We start from the raw sequence: 21132 nt of genomic DNA on the forward strand, positions 1-21132 counted from the left end.
CCACAAAGGGGTGCCACTGATTCACCCTGGAAGCCCTTCAGTCAGACACGGGGAAACTGCTGTTAACAGTTCCGGCCTAGACCCGTGGGGGAGTGAAGGGAGACTCAGGCTTACCTATAACCATAACCTCCCTGAGTCTTGCCTGCCAGACAAAAAAGGTTGCAGGAACTCCTTTCCCGCCTGTCTTCTCTATCTTCCTCTTAGCAAGGTCGCCAGCTGGGTTATTGTATCTGCATCCCAGCAATGCAGTTCAGTGGGTGTATTATATATTATTTGTAGCCAGAAATGTATGCTCATAGAGAAATATCATAAATGGAGGCACACTCAAACACAGTAATAAAATGTGTGGATTTACTGATGCAAATTACATGAACGCACACACACAATCACAAGTAATACATGAATATGGAATATGGATAATGAGCCTGGAGATCGTCAGCCTCTTCTTCCACGACCATCCAACACTCCTTCAACTGGGCAGGAAGAAAGGAGTCTCACACTCTCACAGGAGGGCCTCTTCACCACGTCGGCACCTCTTCTTCACTGTCCTGCCATCCATACACACTGTCCTCTCTGACAGTCCTGGACACAAGCTGCCTTGCAGCCTATTCTACTATTAAAGTAATAAAGTCTTGCTGCCACATATACAAGTAAATATTGTGGCCTAACTAGCCTACTCATACAAGGGGTAATGGGAGGGAAAAATGATCTACCTTACACTCCTGGCTCACGACGCCTGTCCCTCGATGGTGTGAGGTTCCCACGCTTCCTTGGGTCGATCCTCGACGATCCAGGGCGTTCCACAGGTCCTCAGGTGTCGTGAAGCCTTCGCGTCGTCGCCGTTCCAATCCCTGAGATTCAGCTGCCCCAATCCTGGTTCATCGATGGGCGCTGAGCTAATCACTATTTTTCCCCACACTCGCCTCTCCCACAGGGCGTCGCTCCTTGTCCTAGGCACGGTGTCGTCCTTCCAAGATTCTCAGTGGATGTGACCCCAGTCACAGCTAGCTTGCTCGCCCACCTTCCAGACCTCAACGTCCAGCCAGCGGCGCCGCCCAGCGTCGTCGCCGACTATTTTCCAAGTTTGGGCACTTCTCTGCTCACTGAACTTGGTTCCTCTTTTGCTTCCCAGAAGCGCAGGGTCTCCAATAACTGTGGTAGGCTGCGCAGGCCAGCTCAATCCACTGAACAAGGCTTGCAGAGCCTCCAATCTTTGAGAGCAGACCGAGGCGCGTCCTGTCGCTTCCACGGTCAGTACAACTCTGACGTTGGCGCCGCCCGGGGCACTCGGTGACGTCATGGCGGGCCCTGATTGGTCGCCCGCGACCTACGTCGGCCAATCCGCGATCGGCTTGTCTCCCTTCCAAAAGGTCATATCTGCCGTAGGGGATACTGTTTCATTTTATAACAGGGCGCCAATTTTCCTTTATTTACAACTTATAATATAACCTCCTTCCATTAAATGGCAGCCGGTCTGGTCGCCACATATATCAATAGATTCCCTGAACCTCAGAGAATCAGTAGGGAGAGCTGATATGACTCTTTAAGCCGGCAAACGAAAGAAATAGGAGAGGACACCGTAACAGTAGGGATAACGTTTCTATTAACAATATCTTTCAGGACCCTTTCCTCCGTTTTATGAGCTGTGGAAAAGAAGTTCCTGTAAAATAGTCTAATAGGGGGTATAGGTGTTGTGTTAGTTGTCTCTTCAGAGGTTGCATGGCTTTTCACTTTCCTTCTTATGATGTCTTCGACGAAACCATTGGAGAAGCCGTTATTGACTAGGACCTGCCTTACCCTACAGAGTTCTTCGTCGACTTGCTTCCATTCTGAGCTGTGGCTGAGAGCACGGTCGACATATGCGTTAACAACATTCCTCTTGTACCTGTCTGGGCAGTCGCTGTTGGCATTTAGGCACATTCCTATGTTTGTTTCCTTAGTGTAGACTGCAGTGTGGAAACCTCCGCCCTTTTCCATGACTGTTACATCTAGAAAGGGCAGCTTCCCATCCTTTTCCATCTCGTAAGTGAAACGCAGCATGGAACTCTGCTCAAATGCCTCCTTCAGCTCCTGCAGATGTCTGACATCAGGTACCTGTGTAAAAATGTCGTCAACATACCTGTAGTATATGGCCGGTTTCAAGTTCATGTCGACTAAGACTTTTTGCTCGATGGTACCCATGTAGAAGTTTGCAAACAGGACACCTAGGGGAGAACCCATGGCGACCCCATCTACTTGCTTATACATGTGCCCATCCGGGCTCAAGAAGGGTGCCTCTTTAGTACAAGCTTGGAGTAGTTTCCTCAGAATATTTTCTGGTATGTCAAGAGGAGTACAGGCTGGATCACGATACACTCTGTCGGCTATCATTCCGATTGTCTCGTCCACAGGTACGTTGGTAAACAGCGATTCTACGTCCAACGAGGCTCTTATCCCTGTGGCCCGTGTGCCCCGCAGTAAGTCAACAAATTCCTTTGGAGACTTCAGGCTGAAGGCGCAAGGAACATAAGGAGTCAGCAGGCCGTTGAGTCGCTTCGCCAGTCTGTACGTGGGTGTGGGTATCTGGCTAATGATTGGCCGAAGTGGGTTTTCAGGCTTGTGCGTCTTGACATTTCCATACGCATATCCAGGTTTATATTCCCCAATGATCTTGGGGAATATAATGGGGATCCCCAATATCTTGGGGATCTTCCCCAGGTCCTAGTCAATAACGGCTTCTCCAATGGTTTCGTCGAAGACATCATAAGAAGGAAAGTGAAAAGCCATGCAACCTCTGAAGAGACAACTAACACAACACCTATACCCCCTATTAGACTATTTTACAGGAACTTCTTTTCCACAGCTCATAAAACGGAGGAAAGGGTCCTGAAAGATATTGTTAATAGAAACGTTATCCCTACAGACAAAAATCAGAGGATACAACTGACGATTTACTATAAAACCAGAAAAACGGCCAGCCTACTTATGAGAAACTCTCCAGACACAAAATAGAACGCTTTAAAAGAGACTAACGTCGTCTATGCCTTCAAATGCCCACTTGGGGACTGTAAGCTCCAAAAAACACAGTATATAGGCAAGACAACAACATCTCTTTCTAGGCGTTTAACGATGCATAAGCAACAGGGCTCCATTAAGGAACATATAATCTCTTCCCACAACCAAACCATCGCCAGAGAAATCCTAGTAAACAACACAGAAATCATCGATAGATACAGCGATAGCAGGCGGCTTGACGTTTGCGAGGCACTACACATCAAGAAGTCAACACCAGCAATCAACAGCCAATTATTGCACAACTATATTCTACCCACCTCAAGACTCCGCTCCAATATAGAAGCATCAAGAAATATTAACCAATAGGCTTTCTACAAACACTTCTATTCAATATCCATTGCTTCGTGTTCTGTCTTGTGTTGATGAAATTAATACCGTATTAATACTCTTGTTCTGTCTTGTGTTGATGAAATTAATACCCTATTAATACCACATTTTTTTCTGTCTTGTGTTAATGCCACATCACCCCTTCCACCTCACTCAAATGTAGATATAAAATCGGAGAAACGTAAGTTCTATTCAGTTGTGTATTTGTGAACTAAAGTCTTTGAAAATGTAATAAGATTTACGAAACGCGCCCGTGTCGCGTCAGACTAGAAATAAAAATGAATTTTGGAGAATTGATTTTTGATTTACCTCCAACAGTGAAGCGTAATGTACGAAAGATTGAGAAAATTCGTGTTAGAATTATTAATCTTACTTTTTCGGTCATATTTAATAATATATGTCTACAGGAAAGACTGCTACCAAAATATACTAATATTAAAGCGCACGACCCAGCAGCAAGGAATCAAGCCTTCACGATAAAATATCGCCAGGATCTGATTCGTGATCAGATATACAAGGCAGAGAATGAAATCAAAGACAACAGAACGCAACTACTTCATGCTACAAACGAGTGGAGAAATAGCAACATCGACGATAGTATCCGTACCCGCATTGAACAACACCTCGACATCCTCACAGACCAACATCACCTCAGCACTGAAACAAGGATTATCAAGAAACTAACAACATTATATGGAGGACCTATGGCAATTCCACGACCAAGAGATGGCTTCCTGAACCTGGCAGGAATTAACCTCACTGAGGACCAAGTCACTCTCCTAAATCTGGGCATAAACTGTCATGTTATGTCCAGACCGAATGAGATGGCCCGGAAAGTAGAGTTGGAAATTCTGTTGGACGACATATTCGACCTCGAGACACAAAAGAAGGTCACTACCAAAGATACCTTACAAGCAGAAGTTATTGCAGAAGGAGGAAAGAATCGAGGCAACTACAGAAGCACCATACTGTCCCCCGAGCTTAAAGCGGCAGCTAAAAGCCTTCGTGAGAACAAGGAGATAGTTGTCAGGAGAGGTGACAAGTCGCCAATATATGTCATTCTTAAAAAAGACGAATATCTGGCGAAAATGAACATCATACTCTCTGACCAAACTAAGTTCCAAAGGGTAACGAAGGACACTACAGCCGAATTAAAAGCAAAGGTCAACAAACTGATCGAAACAGTGAAGCCAAGAAATCCGGACTCCACCTGCCAAAGATCATTGGGGAATATAAACCTGGATATGCGTATGGAAATGTCAAGACGCACAAGCCTGAAAACCCACTTCGGCCAATCATTAGCCAGATACCCACACCCACGTACAGACTGGCGAAGCGATTCAACGGCCTGCTGACTCCTTATGTTCCTTGCGCCTTCAGCCTGAAGTCTCCAAAGGAATTTGTTGACTTACTGCGGGGCACACGGGCCACAGGGATAAGAGCCTCGTTGGACGTAGAATCGCTGTTTACCAACGTACCTGTGGACGAGACAATCGGAATGATAGCCGACAGAGTGTATCGTGATCCAGCCTGTACTCCTCTTGACATACCAGAAAATATTCTGAGGAAACTACTCCAAGCTTGTACTAAAGAGGCACCCTTCTTGAGCCCGGATGGGCACATGTATAAGCAAGTAGATGGGGTCGCCATGGGTTCTCCCCTAGGTGTCCTGTTTGCAAACTTCTACATGGGTACCATCGAGCAAAAAGTCTTAGTCGACATGAACTTGAAACCGGCCATATACTGCAGGTATGTTGACGACATTTTTACACAGGTACCTGATGTCAGACATCTGCAGGAGCTGAAGGAGGCATTTGAGCAGAGTTCCGTGCTGCGTTTCACTTACGAGATGGAAAAGGATGGGAAGCTGCCCTTTCTAGATGTAACAGTCATGGAAAAGGGCGGAGGTTTCCACACTGCAGTCTACACTAAGGAAACAAACATAGGAATGGGCCTAAATGCCAACAGCGACTGCCAAGACAGGTACAAAAGGAGTGTTGTTAACGCATATGTCGACCGTGCTCTCAGCCACAGCTCAGAATGGAAGCAAGTCGACGAAGAACTCTGTAGGGTAAGGCAGGTCCTAGTCAATAACGGCTTCTCCAATGGTTTCGTCGAAGACATCATAAGAAGGAAAGTGAAAAGCCATGCAACCTCTGAAGAGACAACTAACACAACACCTATACCCCCTATTAGACTATTTTACAGGAACTTCTTTTCCACAGCTCATAAAACGGAGGAAAGGGTCCTGAAAGATATTGTTAATAGAAACGTTATCCCTACAGACAAAAATCAGAGGATACAACTGACGATTTACTATAAAACCAGAAAAACGGCCAGCCTACTTATGAGAAACTCTCCAGACACAAGACAGAACGCTTTAAAAAAGACTAACGTCGTCTATGCCTTCAAATGCCCACTTGGGGACTGTAAGCTCCAAAAAACCCAGTATATAGGCAAGACAACAACATCTCTTTCTAGGCGTTTAACGATGCATAAGCAACAGGGCTCCATTAAGGAACATATAATCTCTTCCCACAACCAAACCATCGCCAGAGAAATCCTAGTAAACAACACAGAAATCATCGATAGATACATATATATATATATATATATATATATATATATATATATATATATATATATATATATATATATATATATATATATATATATATATATATATATGTATATATATATGTATATATATATATTTATATATATATGTCGTACCTAGTAGCCAGAACGCACTTCTCAGCCTACTATGCAAGGCCCGATTTGCCTAATAAGCCAAGTTTTCATGAATTAATTGTTTTTCGACTACCTAACCTCACCTAACCTAACTTTTTCGGCTAAATAACCCAACCTAACCTATAGAGACAGGTTAGGTTAGGTTAGGTAGGGTTGGTTAGGTTCAGTCATATATTTACGTTAATTTTAACTCCAATGAAAAAAATTGACCTCATACATAATGAAATGGGTAGCTTTATCCAACCCGTTCTCGCAAATTCGTAAAGTCAATATTGACTTATCATCTACGTGCATAGGTGATATACTAAACATAATAGATACCCCTAAAAAGATTCATAGAAAACACCGACCTTACCTAACCTTGTTAGTATCTTAAGATAAGCATCTTATTGCTTCGTAATTACAATTATTACTTAACCTATACCTATTATAGGTTAGGTAATAATTGTAATTACGAAGCAATAAGATGCTTATCTTAAGATACTAACAAGGTTAGGTAAAGTCGGTGTTTTCTATGAATCTTTTTAAGGGTATCTATTATGTTAAGAATGTCACCTATGCACATATTTAATAAGTCAATATTGACTTATTAAATTTGCGAGAACGGGTTGCTTTATCATTTCATGAGAAAAAATTTAGAGAAAATATATTAATTCAGGAAAACTTGGCTTATTAGGCAAATCGGGCCTTGCATAGTAGGCTGAGAGATAATAGTGGCAGTCATTTACAACCCTCCCCTAAATGACAGAAGACCTAGACAGGAGTTTGATAGGAACAACATGGCAACCATTAATATAATAGAGAGAGCAGCTTCAGTTGCCTGCAGGAATGGCTCCAGACTCTTAATCATGGGCGATTTCAACCATGGAAAGATAGACTGGGAGAATGAGGACCCACATGGTGGTGCAGATACGTGGAGAGCTAAACTCTTGGAAGTGGCAACAAGGAATTTTCTGAGCCAGCATGTCAAGGAACCCACAAGAGTGAGAGGCAATGTTGAACCAGCTAGACTCGACTTGATATTCACCCTGAATGAGTCAGAAATAAGGGAAGTTAAAGTTGAAGCCCCATAGGAATGAGTGACCACAGTGTACTGAACTTTGAGTACATGGTGGAGGTAGGGATAACCTATCCAAGGATGGGAGTGGAGGGAAAAGACTGAATTACTGAAGAGGAAAATATGACGAGATGAGGAACTTCCTCAGGGGAATACCATGGGAAACAGAACTTAGAGACAAGAATGTGCAGGTCATGATGGATTTTGTCACCCAGAAGTGCCAGAAAGCTGCAGACAGGTTTATCCCCGTCCAAAAGGAGAAAAAAGAAAAACAACAGAAAAACCCATGGTTCAACCAGGAATGCAAGGTAGCGAAACAACTAAGTAAAAGAACATGGAGAAACTACAGAAATAACAGAACACCAGAGAGCAGGGAGAGATACCAGAGGGCAAGAAATGAGTACCTCAGAGTGAGGAGGGAAGCAGAGAGACAGTTTGAAAATGACATCGCGAGTAAAGTCAAGACCCAACCAAAGCTGCTCCACAGCCACATCAGGAGGAAAACAGCAGTGAAGGAACAAGTGATGAAGCTGCAAAAAGTGGAGAACAGATACACAGAAAATGACAAGGAAGTGTGTAAAGAACTCAACAAGAGATTCCAGGTCTTCACAATAGAACAAGGAGAAGCCCCTGCACTAAATGAAGAGGCGGCAAACCAAGCAACCTTGGAGGAATTTGACCTCACCAGTGATGAGGTCAAAACGTGTCTGCTGGAGCTGGATGTGACAAAGGCTGTTGGGCCTGACAGAATCTCACCATTGATACTAAAGGAAGGTGCAGAAGCACTAAGTGTGCCACTCTCTATGGTGTATAACAGGTCACTGGAATCAGGAGACTTACCAGAAAGTTGAAAGACAGCTAACGTGGTTCCAATATACAAAAAGGGTGACAGGCAAGAGGCACTGAATTACAGGCCAGTTTCCTTAACTTGTATACCATGCAAGGTGATGGAGAAGATTGTGAGGAAAAGGCTCGTAGAACATCTGGAGGGAAATAACTTTGTAACGCACCACCAACATGGGTTCAGGGATGTCAAATCGTGCCTCACAGGTTTAATAGAATTTTATAACCAGGCAACAAAAATTAGGCAGGAAAGAGATGGGTGGGCCGACTGCATTTTCCTGGATTGCCAAAAAGCCTTTGAAACAGCGAGTAACGGTGAGGGGGGAGACCAACCCGTCCTCTTAAAAATAACGTCACTTCTGGCTCGTATGCGCGATATGGCTAAATTTGGACATAATTTGAAATGAAATCGACTCACTAAAGTGACGTTCTGTTCCGTTTTCTATTTGAGTCGTCTGGCGTACGCGCAGAGGTTATAAGAGGACACTTTAAATTAACGTTTTTCATAACGTTTTGAAACTTTATGAGAATTTCCTGCCCACCTAACCTATCAGAGGACCCTTAACTTACTGTTGTTGAAAAAAAAAATCCCAAATTTATTTTCATATTTTTTTAATTTTCAAATTACGTCCAAATGCGGTCATACGGGTGAACGGCCAAAAGCGACGTTCTTTTTAAGAAAACAGGTTGGGGAGACATCAGAGTGGCGAGATGTCACCAGCAGAGTCCCACAGGGCTCAGTACTTGGACCCATCCTGTTTCGAATATATGTGAACGATCTTCCGGAGTGTATAGACTCATTCCTCTCAATGTTTGCTGATGATGCAAAAATTATGAGAAGAATCAAGACGGATGAAGATAGACAGAGACTACAGGATGACCGGGATAAACTGGAGGAATGGTCTAGAAAATGGCTGCTAAGTTCAACTTGGGAAAGTGTGAGGTGATGAAATTAGGGGATGGGAGCAGGAGGCTGAACACAAGGAATCATCTGGGAGGTGAAATCCTGCAAGAGTCAAATAGAGGGAAAGACCTGGGGGTTGATATCACACCGAACGTGTCCCCAGAGGCCCACATCAAAAGAATATCATCAGCGGCATATGCTAGACTGGCCAACATAAGAACTGCCTTCAGAAACTTGTGTAAGGAATCTTTCAGAACCCTGTATACCACTTATGTAAGACCAATCCTGGAGTATGCAGCTCCACCCTGGAGTCCATACCTAATTTAAACACAAGACAAAGTTAGAGAAGATTCAGCGGTATGCCACCAGGCTCGTCCCGGAACTGAGAGGATTGAGCTACGAGGAAAGGCTAAAGGAGCTGAACCTCACATCCCTGGAAAACAGAAGAGTAAGGGGAGACATGATAACCACCTACAAAATTCTCAGGGGAATTGACAGGGTGGACAAAGACACTCTTCAGCACGGGTGTTACGAACCCGGACCCAGCGTCCGAGCCCGGAGCAGTGACGACCGCGCCATCTGTGGGTCAGCTCCCGAAACCCCCTCCAAACGGACGACGACACCTGGTGAGGACGACGTGTACTGGCCTCGAGGGCCAGTTTCCAGTCCTGTTCAGCGCTCAACACAGCCGCTGCTGACCTCTGGTGAGGTGGTGCTCAGACACCAGCGCCATCTATGGAGTGGATAGGTGGGCGTTTGTGTCTGAGCCTGTAAGTGAGGTGCCTTAGTGTGTCCCAGTTATTGATGACGTGTCTGCTTACAGAGTCGACCTGGGACTGCTGTGATGGAAGTTGAGTCAGTCTACCCAAGGCAGCCGTCTCCATACCTTGTGCTTTGCTGCAGCAGCTGTGAAGTCGTCTCCCGGAAGAACACTGTGGTGTTACCCTGCCAGTGGAGTGGCAGTAGAAGGATTACCCGGGACCGACTGCTGGAGACGATTATCCACTGGGGTACTGAGGACAGGAGAGTGATTTGTGGTATCACACGAGGCTCCTGACTAGGGCGCTACCCTAGTATCGCTCGTGGGGTGGCCTGACCAGCCTTGCTGATCCGGAACCTGCCAGCAGACCTGCTGGACTTGTGGTTGACGGCCTCCACGGCGGTGCCCCCAGTGGAACTGTGTTTTGGCTGGCTTGTGTCTGGGGTAGACTCAGCTTGGTCGAAGGATTCGTCAAGTGACCACGAAAGCACCGAGAGTCTGCATCCAGAGTCTTCAGCAGAAGACTATTGTGTATTTCCCCTGTACAGTGTTAATACCCCTCCCCCTGTGCACTCTTATATATATTATTTATTTGGTGATGGTAAATTATAATCTTAAGTTCTTAACTTTCTTTCCCTTTCCCCTTTAAGTTTCTTGCGTCACGGATCACATCCCTTGATAGCCACTACTGGCTTGGGGCCGGATACAACTTCCTCTAACAACATCAGAGTAAGAACCCCGTTGCGTCCCGAGAGGGCCGTAACAAGGGGACACAGGTGGAACAAGGGGACACAGGTGGAAACTTAGTACCCAGATGAGCCACAGAGACGTCAGAAAGATATTTTTCAGTGTCAGAGTAGTTAATGGATGGAATGCACTAGGAAGTGATGTGGTGGAGGCTGACTCCATACAACAGTTTCAAATGTAGATGTGATAGAGCCCAGTAGGCTCAGGAATCTGTACACCAGTTGATTGACAGTTGAGATGCGGGACCAAAGAGCCAAAGTTCAAACCCCGCAAGCACAATTAGGTGAGTACACTCCACAACACTACCACACAATCCCACCACACTCCCATACAACCCCACCACACTACAACACAACTCCACCACACTACCACAAACCCCACCACACTACCACACAACCCCACCACACTACCACTCACTCCACCACTCTACCACACGATCCCACCACATTACCACACACCCACCACACTACCACACAATCCCACCACACTCCCATACAACCCCACCACACTACAATACAAACCCACCAAACAACCACACACCCCCTCACACTACCACACAACCTTGTCATACTACCACACTCCCCACCACACAACGACACATCTCACCACACTACCACACACAACACCACACTACCAAACACCCCACCACGCTACCACACAACCCCACCATACTACCACACACCCACCACATTACTACACACCCCACCACACTACCAAACACCCCACCACACATCTCACCACGCTACTACACACCCCACCACACTACCACACATCCCGGAACAATACCCACACATCTCCACACTACCACACAACCCCCACCACTACCAAACACCCTACCACACTAACACACGACCCAACCACACAACCACACACCCCACCACAGTACCACAATCCCCACAACACTACCATAAAACTCCACCACACTACCATAAAACTCCACCACACTACCACACACCCCACCACACTACTACACAACCCAAAACACTACCACACACCCCACCGCACTACCACACACCCAATCACACTACAACGCACCCCACCACACTACCACACAAGCCCACAACAGTACCACACAATCCCACCACACTACCACACACCCCAGAACACAACACACACCCAACCACACACCCCATGACACTACCAAACACCCCACCACACTGCCACACACCCCATCACACTTCTACACAACCCCACCACACTACCACCCCCTACCACACTCCCTACTACACTACCACACACCCCACCACACTACCACACACCCCCCACCACACTACCAAACATCCCACCACACTACCAAACATCCCACCACACTATCACACACCCCACTAGACTTCCATACACACCACAACACTACCACAAATACCACCATACTACCACACAATCCCACCACACTACCACACACCCCACCACACTACCACACACCCCACCACACAACCAATCAACCCCACTACACTATCACACACCCCACCACACAAGCACACGACCCCACCACACAGCCACACCCCCCCACCACACAACCACACACCCCACCACACTACCACACACCCCACCACACAACCAAAACTCGACCACACTACCACACCCCCCACACTACCACACTCACCACCACACTACCGCACACCCCACCACACTTCCACACAACCCCACCACACTATCACACACCCCACATACACTACCACACGACCCTACCACACAACCACACACCCCCACCACACTACCACACACCCCACCACACTACCACACACCCCTGAACACTGCACACACCCCACCCCACAACCACACACCCCACCACACTACAACGCACCCCACCACACTACCACACAACCCCACAACCCCACCACACTACCACACATCCCACCACACTACCACACAACCCCACAACAGTACCACACAACCCCACCACACTACCACACACCCCCAGAACACTACACACACCCCACCACAGTACCACACACCCCACCACACTACCAAACACCCCACCACATTGCAACACACCCCATCACACTACCACACAACCCCACTACACTACCACACCCTCCACTACCACACTCCCCACTACACTACCACACACCCCACCACACTACTACACACCCCACCACACTACCAAAGACCCCCACCACACTACCACACACTCCACCACACTACCATACACCCCACAACACAACCACAAACCCCACCATATTACCACACAATCCTACCACACTACCACACACACTACCACACACACCCCACCACACTACCACACCCCACCACACTACCACACCCCACCACACAACCAATCAACCCCACTACACTACCACACACCTCACCACACTACTACACACCCCACCACACTACCACAAACCCAAAAACACTACACACACCCCACCTCACTACCACACACCCCAAAACACTACCCAAACCCTACCACACTTCCACACACACCCCACACTACCACACTCACCACCACACTACCACACACCCCACCACACACCCCACCACACTACCACACACCCCACAACACTTCCACACGACCCCACCACACAACCAAATACCCCCACCACACTACCACACACCCCACCAAACTATAACACACCCCACCACACTACCACACAACCCCACCACACTACCACACACCATACCACACTACCACACGACCCGACCACGCTACCACACTCCACCACACTACACACACCCCACCACATTACCACCCCCCCACCCTCACTACCACCCCCCCCCACAACACTACCACACCCCCACCACATTACAATACACCCCTCCACTCTATCATACACCCGAACATACTACCACAAACCCAGAGAAGAGAGGAGTAAACCACGAATTTGCAGCCCCCAACATACAGTCCCAGAGATAAGAGGGGAACCCACAACCAGCATCCCAGCAGCACCAGAGGGGAGGGCAACACCATCACCCCCCCTCTGCACAGAAACCCTCCCTTTCCCTCACCCTACTTGCCAATCCGCCTCCCCATTCTTACCCTATCCCTCCTCCCCCATTCCCACCATGCCCCCCCCTCCCGCCTTCACCTGCTGTCCCCCCTCCCTTTCCATCCCATACCTTCCCTATCCCTCCTCCCCTCACCCCGTATCCTCCATGTCCCCCCTATCTCCTTAACACACTCCCTACCTGTCCCCCCTTCCCTTGCACCCAACCCCCACCCCAAAATCCTCTGAGACCATGCAAACCACCTCACAGGTCGTCTCACCCACGGAACAGCTTTTCCCACCAGCAGAATGCTCGCCAAGAAGGGGACTAGAAAATAAACAGAAGAAAGTGAGCTTCAAGGCAAGGTACACTAACATAGATGGGATTACAAATAAAACAAGTGAATTCGGATAATGGGGACTACACGAAAACCCAGACATAATAGCCCTCACAGAAACAAAGCTAATGAAAACCATAACAAACGCAATGTTTCTACATGACTACTATGTAGTGAGGAAACAGAGAGAAGGGAGAGGAGGAGGTGGTGTAGCTTTGCTGATAAGAAATGGTTGAAGTTTTGAAGAGATGGTAAATCAGAACTGTGAAGGTTTTAGTGACTACATATCAGGCACCATAGCAACTGGAGGACAGAAAATTATAGTAGTAGTAATATATAACCCCCACCGAACGTCAGAAGATCCAGAAAGGAATATGATAGAAACAACATGGCCACCATCAATATAATAGAGAGAGCAGCTTCTGTGGCTAGCAGGAACGGATCCAGACTACCATTCATGGGAGACTTCAACCACGGGAAGATAGATTGGGGGAACAGAGACCCACATCGAGGACCAGACACATGGAGAGCTAAGCTGCTGGACGTGGCAACAAGAAACTTTTTAAGTCAACACGTCAAGGGACCGACAAGAGTGAGAGAGTACGAACCAGCCTTGCTTGATCTGATATTTAACCTAAATGAGTCGGATATAAGTGAAGTTAAGTTGGAAGCCCCTCTGTGAATGAGTGATCATAGTGTATTGAGCTTTAAGTACCTGGTTGAGCTAGGAATTATCTCCCCCAAAAATGAACTGGGAAACAAAGGGCTGGCGTACCGAAAGGGAAACTATGAGGAGATGAATAAATTCCTAAGGGATATACAATGGGACATAGAACTCAGAACCAAGTCCGTACAAGTCATGATGGACTATGTCACCCAAAAGTGTCAGGAGGCTGCAAGCAGGTTTGTCCCGGCCCGACAGGAAAAAAACAGAGAAGCAAAAGAAGAATCCATGGTTTACTAGAGAATGTATGAAAGCAAAGGAGCTGAACAAAAGGGCATGGAGGAACTTTCGTAATAACAGAACACCTGAAAGTAGAGAGAGATACCAGAGGACCAGGAACGAGTATGTTAGTGTAAGAAGAGCAGCTGAGAAAAGGTATGAAAATGATATAGCTAATAAAGCTACGACCGAACCAAAGCTACTACACAGTCACATCAGGAGGAAGACAACAGTGATGGAACAGGTGATGAAACTTTTTATGGATGAGGACAGGTACACAGAGAATGACAAAGAGGTGTGTGAGGAACTCAACAAAAGGTTCCAGGAGGTCTTTACAATAGAACAAGAAGAAGTCACGGCGCTAGGAGAGGTGGCAGCAAACCAAGCGACCTTGGAAAGGTTCGAAATTACAAGAGATGAGGTCAAGAAGCACCTATTGGAGCTAGACGTGAGAAAAGCTGTAGGGGCAGACGGAATCTCACCATGGGTATTGAAAGAGTGTGCAGGAGCACTTTGTTTGCCACTCTCCATAGTGTATAGTAGGTCACTGGAAACGGGAGACCTACCAGAAATATGGAAGACGGCTAATGTAGTCCCAATATACAAAAAAGGTGACAGACAAGACGCACTGAACTACAGGCCAGTGTCCGTAACTTGTATACCATGCAAGGTGATGGAGAAGATCGTGAGACAAAACCTAGTACCACATCTGGAGAGAATCCCGCCAAACACACACCGAAACTACGACGTTGGTACAACGTTGGAACAAGTTTTAACACCACCTAACCAGTTATAACAACCAATATAGCAAGTTGAAACAACGTTCTAATACGTCATAAACACGTTAAGTCAAGATGTAACAACTTTATTACAAGTTGTAACAAGCGGAAAATAGAGACAGTTTCGGTTTGTGATTCCAGGGAAGGGACTTTGTGACAACCCATCAACATGAGTTCAGGGAGGGTAAATCTTACCTTACTGGCTTAATAGAATTCTATGATCAGGTGACAAAGATTAAACAAGAAAGAGAAAGGTGGGCGGACTGCATTTTTTTGGACTGTCGGAAAGCCTTTGACACAGTACCCCATAAAAGGTTGATGCATAAGCTAGAGAAAAAGACAGGAGTAACTGGTAGGGCACTCTAGTGGATAAGGGAGTACCTAAGCAATAGGAAGCAGAGAGTTACAGTGAGGGGTGAGACCTCAGATTAGTGTGAAGTCACCAGTGGAGTCCCACAGGGCTCTGTACACGGACCTATCCGGTTTCTGATATACGCAAACGATCTCCCGGAGGGTATAGACTCATTCCTCTCAATGTTTTCTGACGATGCCGAAATTATGAAAAGGATTAAGACAGAGGAGGACTGCTTGAGGCTTCAAGAAAACTTAGATAAACTAAAGGAATGGTCGAACAAATGGTTGTTAGAGTTTAACCGAAGCAAATGTAATGTAATGAAGATAGGGGTAGGAAGCAGGAGACCAGATACAAGGTATCATTTGGGAGATGAAATTCTTCAGAGTCAAAGAGAGAGAAAGACCTGGGGGTTGATATCACGCCAGACCTGTCCCCTGAAGCCCATATCAAGATGATAACATCAGCAGCATATGCCAGGTTGGCTAACATAAGAACGGACTTTAGTCACTTGTGCAAGGAATCATTCAGAACTTTGTATACCACCTATGTCAGACCAATAATGGAGTATGCAGCCCCTGCATAGAGTCCATATCTAGTTAAGCATAAGACCAAATTGGAAAAAGTTCATAGGTTTGTCACCAGAGTAGTACCCGAGCTGAGAGGTATGAGCTACGAGGAGAGACTACGGGAATTAAACCTCACGTCGCTAAAAGATAGAAGAGTTAGGGGGCATATGATCACCACGTACAAGATTCTCAGAGGAATTGACAGGGTAGATAAAGACAGGCTATTTAACACAAGGGGCACACACACTAGGGGACACAGGTGGAAACTGAGTGCCCAAATGAGCCACAGATATATATTAGAAAGAATTTTTTTAGTGTCAGAGTGGTTGACAAATGGAATGCATTAGGAAGTGATGTGGTGGAGGCTGAATCTATACACAGTTTCAAGTGTAGATATGATAGAGCCCAGTAGGCTCAGGAACCTGTACACCTGTTGATTGACGGTTGAGAGGCAGGACCAAAGAGCAAGAGCGCAACCCCCGCAAACACAACTAGGTGAGTACATTCCCCACCACACTATCACACACCCCACCACACTACCACATAACCCCATCACACTACCACACAAACCACCACACATACCACCACACTACCACACAACCCCACGACACTACCACACAACCCTACCACACTACCCCATAACCCCACCACACTACCAAACAACCCCACCACACTACCACACACCCCACCCCACTATCACACAACCCCACCACACTGCCACACAACCCCACCACACTACCACACACCCCCAGAACATTACACACACCCCACCACACTACCACACCCCCCACCACACCCCCCACCCACACCCCCCAATATACTACACACTCCACCACACTACCACACACCCCACCACACTACCACACACCCACCACACTACCACACACCCCACCACACTACCATACAACCCAACCACACATCCCTACCGCACTACCACACACCCCACCACATAGCCACACATCCTATAACACAACCACACAACCCCACCACACAACCCCACCACACTACTACACACCTATCACACTACCACACAACCCCAGCAACACTACCACACAACCACCACACTACCACAAACTCCCCTACACTACCACACACCCCACCAGAGCACCACGCAAGCCCACAATACTACCACACAACCCTTCCACACTACCACACACCCCACCACACCACACACCCCCATCACACTACCACTCACCCACCACACTACCATGCAACCCAAGCACACTACCCCACACCCCACCACACTCCCACACCCCCCACCACACTACCACACTCCCCACCATACTACCACACTCCCCACCATACTACACACAACCCTAGCACACTACCACACACCCTAACACAATACCACAACGGACAACACCACAACTACCAACACACCAGGTCCCCAGCTAAACTACCACCACACCCCACAATACTACCACACAAACCACCACACTTCCACATACCCCCACCAACTACCACACACTATTCACGACACTACCACATCAACCCCACCACACTACCACACCCCCACCACACTACCGACAACACCCCACCACACTACCGCACAACCCCACAAAACTAACCACAACACCTCCACCACAATACTACACAACCCCACAACGCTACCACACACTGCATAACACTACTACACCCCCCCCACCACACTACCACTCATCCCCAGCAACACTAACACACACACCCCCACCACAATAATACACAAACGCCCACCACACTACCCCTACACTACCACACACCGCACCACACCGCACCACACACCCCACCACATTACCACACACCCTAAACACACGACCACACTACCAAAAACCCCACCACACTACCACACACAACACCACACAAGCAACTACTTAAGCAACAGGAAACAGCGAGTAACGGTGAGGGGGAGACATCAGAGTGGCGAGATGTCACTCAGCCGTGAGTCCCACAGGGCTCAGTACTTGGACCCATCCTGTTTCTAATATATGTGAACGATCTTCCAGAGGGTATAGACTCATTCCTCTCAATGTTTGCTGATGATGCAAAAATTATGAGATGAATCAAGACGGATGAAAATAGACAGAGACTACAGGATGACCTGGATAAACTGGAGGAATGGTCTAGAAAATGGCTGCTAAAGTTTCAACTCAGGAAAGTGTAAGGTGATGAAATTAGGCGAAGGGAGCAGGAGGCTGAACACAAGGTATCATCTGTGAGGGGAAATCCTGCAAGAATCAAATAGAGAGAAGGATCTGGGGTTTGATATCACACCGAACCTGTCCCCAGAGGCCCACATCAAAAGAATATCATCAGCGGCATATGCTAGACTGGCCCAACATAAGAACTGGCCTTCAGAAACTTGTGTAAGGAATCTTTCAGAACCCTGTATATCACTATGTAAGACCAATCCTGGAGTATGCAGCTCCAGCCTGGAGTCCATACCTAGTTAAACACAAGACAAAGTTAGAGAAGATTCAGCGGTATGCCACCAGGCTCGTCCGGAACTGAGAGGATTGAGCTACGAGGAAAGGCTAAAGGAGCTGAACCTCATCCCTGGAAAACAGAAGAGTAAGGGGGGGACATGATAACCACCTACAAAATTCTCAGGGGAATTGACAGGGTGGACAAAGACAAACTATTCAGCACGGGTGGGTCACGAACAAGGGGACACAGTGGAAACTTAGTACCCAGAGTGAGCCACAGAGACGTTAGAAAGAATTTTTTCAGTGTTAGAGTAGTTAATAAATGGAATGCACTAGGAAAGTGATGTGGTGGAGACTGACTCTATACACAGTTTCAAATGTAGATATGATAGAGCCCAGTAGGCTCTGGAATCTGTACACCAGTTGATTGACAGTTGAGAGGCAGGACCAAAGAGCCAAAGCTCAACCCCTGCAAGCACAATTAGGTGAGTACAATAAGGTGAGTACATGTTGGAAATTTCCAACACTAAATACAACACTGTTGTATTCTCATTAATTATTACTAAATCTACTAATCATTGTAGTGATTAAAATTAACCCAACGTAGAGTTCACATGTACTAATAATTACATCTGTACAATAAGGCTAGAATTCTTACGTCACCCGACGCCAGTATTGCGTTAGATTCCATTGTATAAACACATTTATATCCAGTGTGTCTGAGAATTGAATTTGATTCTCTATAAACAACGGTGTTCTGTGTGATAATAATTACAGATAAACTGATCCCCAACTAAAAGCCAAATAGAGCGTTTATAGTTATAACTGTTATCTAGTAATAAATTTAATGTCACGCGTGAATGTCCTGGAGAGAATTTAATTCATCTCCATTGTTCGTTTACTATCATAAAACGGGCAAATAATAATATTTAACTCCTCTGAATAATAAACCGTCCATATCCGAGCATTTCAATCACAACTGCGAGAAATGATAATATCCATAATAAATAATTTGTGTAGCAAACGCAGGACGCGGAGCAGGGCAGAGGAGATGCCAGTACACGAGGCGACGCGCTCAGAGAGAGACGCCATTACCCCAGCCACCAGGGTAGACGCCATCAAGAGCCCCAGAAGAAAGTCGCCACTGTGAGGTGTGAAGAACCTTTGCAGACATTAACTTTGCTGGTGTCAGTGTCACTTTACATAACGAGTTGAATTGTCAAGAGATTTAATTTGACATTCGGCCAAACCTGTTAAATTTGGTTCTATGTAGTTCCACGTGACCGGCCAGTGAAGTGTGTCAGTATCTAGGATAGGCTGGACACCACGTGTTCTTTATTACGAAGCCGGAACCTAGGTCGCGAACTTCGGCAAGCCTTAACTTACACAGTGCCCATATTAGCTAAGTACCTTTATCCTTATTTGATGCATCATCTAGGTGGGGATTTATAGCTGGGTAGCTTGTCGTGACGCAGTGCGACAATAAAAAACCACAGGTCATTATTTACTCTTATTATTTAATCTCAATTTCTTGAACATAGATGTCTAGCAGCTTAATCTGTTGCTACTGAATACAATTTGATTTACAGCGTGGGTGAAGAATTCTCCGAGCTGTCATTTCCCGTGTTAATCATCTCCCAGTGTTCCATGACGAGTCCAGGAGAATCAGAGGATGAGTCGTAACTAACTTCTTGGAAATCGTCTTCAAGCTAAGACTCCTTTCGTATTCCTTGATTTCTATTATCTGTATTCCTTTACATGCAGAACTCTGTTTCATTGGATTGACATGTGTTTATTAAATTATCAATTCTCATGTTCGTAATCTATGTTCTCATTGATGATAAAGATAATGATTCTATAAATGGTCATAGATTAGATTATTACATATTGGACTGGTGAACGAACCACACTAGTTCCTGGACGTATTGAGTTCCAGTAATAACCCCCCAATGTAGGTGTTTGAGGCATTATTCAGTTAATTATACAGCCCATTAATTATATAAGTGATCATATTCTCTAGTATTTTATCCATAGTCACTGGTTCATCTAGGAATTGTCTAATGATCATATTTTCTTAGTTTCCCTCTTTACTATAAAAGCGGGTGGTCCTTCGTATTTGATTTTCATTACATTAACTATTTAAATAATTAGAGTCAAGCCCCAAACGTCCCACATTATGGTCCTTCGAACCGGATGAACATAAATTATAATTACAAATACTAATTAATAATAACTAATCCTTGTGTGATGTAATCAAGACTAACCTTTTTAATTAATTGTGTCTACTAACAACGTAACACATAGGTTAGCCTAAGTCACACCAATTCATTGCTACTTATACCTTATGTATAAGGTAGCACTCGTGGGACAGTTTATTGCCCA

This window comes from Procambarus clarkii, chromosome 45, assembly GCF_040958095.1.
Source record: "Procambarus clarkii isolate CNS0578487 chromosome 45, FALCON_Pclarkii_2.0, whole genome shotgun sequence".
Classification (NCBI taxonomy): domain Eukaryota; kingdom Metazoa; phylum Arthropoda; class Malacostraca; order Decapoda; family Cambaridae; genus Procambarus; species Procambarus clarkii.